We start from the raw sequence: 3,172 nt of genomic DNA, 5'->3' as shown, positions 1-3,172 counted from the left end.
CTCTCCCACTCGCCTTGCTTGTGTTCCTTCTCTCGCTTTGTCTCTCTCTCTGTCAAACAAATAAAATCTTTTAAAAATAATAATAAAAAGAAGGGACTAATTCCAATTCAGGCCAAGGGAGCAGAGACTGGGGACTAACATCCCCTCCCCCCCCCCAGGGGAGAGAGGCGCCTGGTAGAGACAGAGAAACGTGATTAGGCAAAGGTATGGTGTAAAATAAAGAGAAAAATCATAGGGTAGTTCTATTTTTTTAAAAAAGATTTTATTTATTCATTTGAGAGAGAGAGCACATGTTTAGGGGCAAGGGACATAGGAAAAAGCAGACTCCCCACCGAGCAAGGGAGCCCTGATGAGGGGCTCATTCCCAGAACCCCAGGATCATGACCTGAGCTGAAGGCAGCTGCTTAACTGACTGAACCACCCAGGTGCCCAGGTAGTTCCATTTTTAATTTTTTGAGGAACCTCCATACTGTTTTCCACAGTAGCTGCACCAGTTTGCATTCCCACCAACAGTGCAAGAGGGTTCCTTTTTCTCCACATCCTTGCCAACACTATTTCTTATGTTGTTGATTTTAGCCATTCCGACAGGTATGAGGTGATCTCTTATTGTAGTTTTGATTGCATTTTCCTGATGATGAGTGATGATGAGCATCTTTTCCTGTGTCTTTTGGTGATCTGTATGTCTTCTTTGGAGAAATATCCATCCGGGGGAAAAAATGGTTACATCTCTACCTCACACCTTGCTCCCTTCAGCAGCACATATACTAAAATTGGAATGATACAGAGAAGATTAGCATGGCCGCTACACAAGGATGACATGCAAATTCATCTCTACCTCCCACCGTACCCCCAAAATCAACTCCAAAGAAAATGTAAAAATCAGAAACTATTACTGAATTAGAAGAAAATAAAGAAGGGTTTTTTTTTAATTGCAGGATAAGAATACTTTTGCATGTAAGAAACAAAATTCAGTATACATAAAGGAAGAGAGCGATAAATATAACTTAGCGAAAATTGAATATTTTAAAAGTCCAACGACGCCATCCCTTCCAGCCAAGATATGTACACTGAAACTGAAAGCTCTGGGACTGGGGCGCCTGGGTGGCTCAGTCGTTAAGCGTTTGCCTTCGGCTCAGGTCATGATCCCAGACCAGAGTCCTGGGATGGAGCGCGGCATGGAGCCCCGCATCGGGCTCCCTGCTCAGCGGGAAGCCTGCTTCTCCCTCTCCCACTCCCCCTGCTTGTGTTCCTTCTCTCACTTTGTCTCTGTCAAATAAATAAATATAATCTTTTTAAATAATAATAAAAAAGAAGGGACTAATTCCAATTCAGGCCAAGGGAGAAGAGACTGGGGACTAACATCCTCTCAACCGCCCCCCCCCACCCCAGGGGAGAGGGGTGCCTGGTAGAGACAGAGAAACGTGATTAGGCAAAGGTATGGTGTAAAATAAAGATTAAAATACTGGAATAAAGTAATAAAGATACCGCCTTAGTTGATGCATCTCCCACCTTTCCCATCTCCTCCTTCCCCCAGCTTGTATCATGCTGCAATTCTGCCCTCTTCCCAAGTGTCTCAATTTAAAACCTTGCGGAAAAGGTAAGGATTCTCCTGTCAGAGCCTTGGGGAACCTGAGTGGAGGAGCCCGTCTCCCCTTCTCTCCCACCCCGCCACGGGTACCCTGCACCTGCTCCCTCTTCCAAAATCCCAACTGCCCTCTCAGTAGCCGGCGAGAGAGCAGGTCTAGCAGGGACAAGAGCCAGCACGCGACAAATGTTTGGGGTAATCAGGAGCAGAGGAGTGAGATTAGCGCAGTGATTTAGGAAACAGCCCCGAGACTAGAGAAAACTCTGCCGCGAGAGACGGCACACTGAGGCCTCATAGGGTTATAAGAACCAGTTAGAAAAAGAAAAAATTGTGGGAGAAAGGAGTTAATCAAGACCTGGAAGACCCTAAGTTCCCATAGTAACGCCTCAGCGTCCCTTGGTATGCAGGATTCTTTCCTAGGGGCCTTTTGTTGTTAGAGGAGGGCTGGCCCCCGCCAGTCACAGCGGGATTGGCCCAGCCTCGCAGGCCTCCCACTAGCTCCTTTGTTGTTGGAAGGTCCCGCCCCCGCCAGTCATTTACAGCCGTGCTGTACCTCCCACTAGGCCGCCATTTGGCCCCTGGGGCGTTAGGGAGGCTCTTCTTCCATCTGTGACCAATCCAGCCTTAGGAACGCACTTCTGTTAGTCACGGTCTGTTTCTTACCCTCCCTTCACTGAAAACCACGGTCAACACGCACAGCACTGTCTGGACGTCAACGCGACAGCCTAGATCAGAACCAGAGAGCCAGTCTGCAATAATACTGTTTCCTCTATTTGGAAGACACTCGCGCAGTACAAGAATGTGGCTCTGAATTCCGTGGGTGGAGATTGGAGTCGAGGGGCCCGCGGACCCCAGGGGATGCCAAGAAACACACACACACACACACACACAAACACACGAGAGCCGTGGATCCCTTCGAAATAGAAATTTTAAAATGTTACCCCACAGACAGTTCCAGATACGCACATAAAGAGGAATTTGCTGAAATTAAAGCCGTTGGTCGCGGTTGCTTGTAAGAGAAGCGCTGCTCCCAGAACTGAGGTAAACTGTAGAACATTGAAATGGCTGCAAACTCTGGGACTTTACTGACAAATTATATGAATCAAATGCAAAGCTCTGCTGCCTGCCCCCTCTGTACTCTGATTGCTGGTTAGAAACGTATTGGATTTGGTTTTGCCCCTGGATTTGGTTTTGCAAAGAAGAGGCCCTGCACCGCAAGTGTCTGCTTGATTTTATTCATTAATGTCTTCACTGTCCATTTCCTTTATTTTATTATTTATTAGCCCATTGATAATGAGACCTGCTGTGTGCAAAGTCAGGTCTCGGAGTTCAGGGGTCGTAACACCTGGACGAGGACAGGGGGTCTCCAGCGCCGAGTGCAAATCTCCTAGACGATTCAGCCAACAGCGCGAAAGATGATTGCAAAGTCAGGGTGAAGCGCCCAGAGGAAGCGTTCTTGCCTGGACTTCCGCAAGAAACCTTTGTTATTCTTTGTAGGCGGGTCGGCCGTAAACACTTTTTATTGGTCAACGAGAGGCGAGCCCTTTTTTGCACATCCATTGGCTAAGGGCTCTGACTATATTTGAG

General features: G+C 47.5%; 1 non-coding gene across 1 annotated transcript; it reads left to right on the top strand.

Moving 5' to 3' along the window:
- The first annotated feature begins 740 nt into the window (after positions 1-740).
- On the top strand, positions 741-847 carry LOC114199009 (U6 spliceosomal RNA). The gene has a single exon (XR_003607223.1). It is a non-coding gene; the product is annotated as a U6 spliceosomal RNA (small nuclear RNA).
- The last annotated feature ends 2,325 nt before the right edge of the window (positions 848-3,172 follow it).

The sequence above is a fragment of the Eumetopias jubatus genome, unplaced genomic scaffold (assembly GCF_037043125.1).
Source record: "Eumetopias jubatus isolate StellerSeaLion01/CBP00866 unplaced genomic scaffold, mEumJub1_p1.0 scaffold_10, whole genome shotgun sequence".
Lineage (NCBI taxonomy): Eukaryota > Metazoa > Chordata > Mammalia > Carnivora > Otariidae > Eumetopias > Eumetopias jubatus.
Note: the sequence above shows the minus strand (reverse complement) of the source record. Positions and strands in the feature narration are given on the sequence as shown.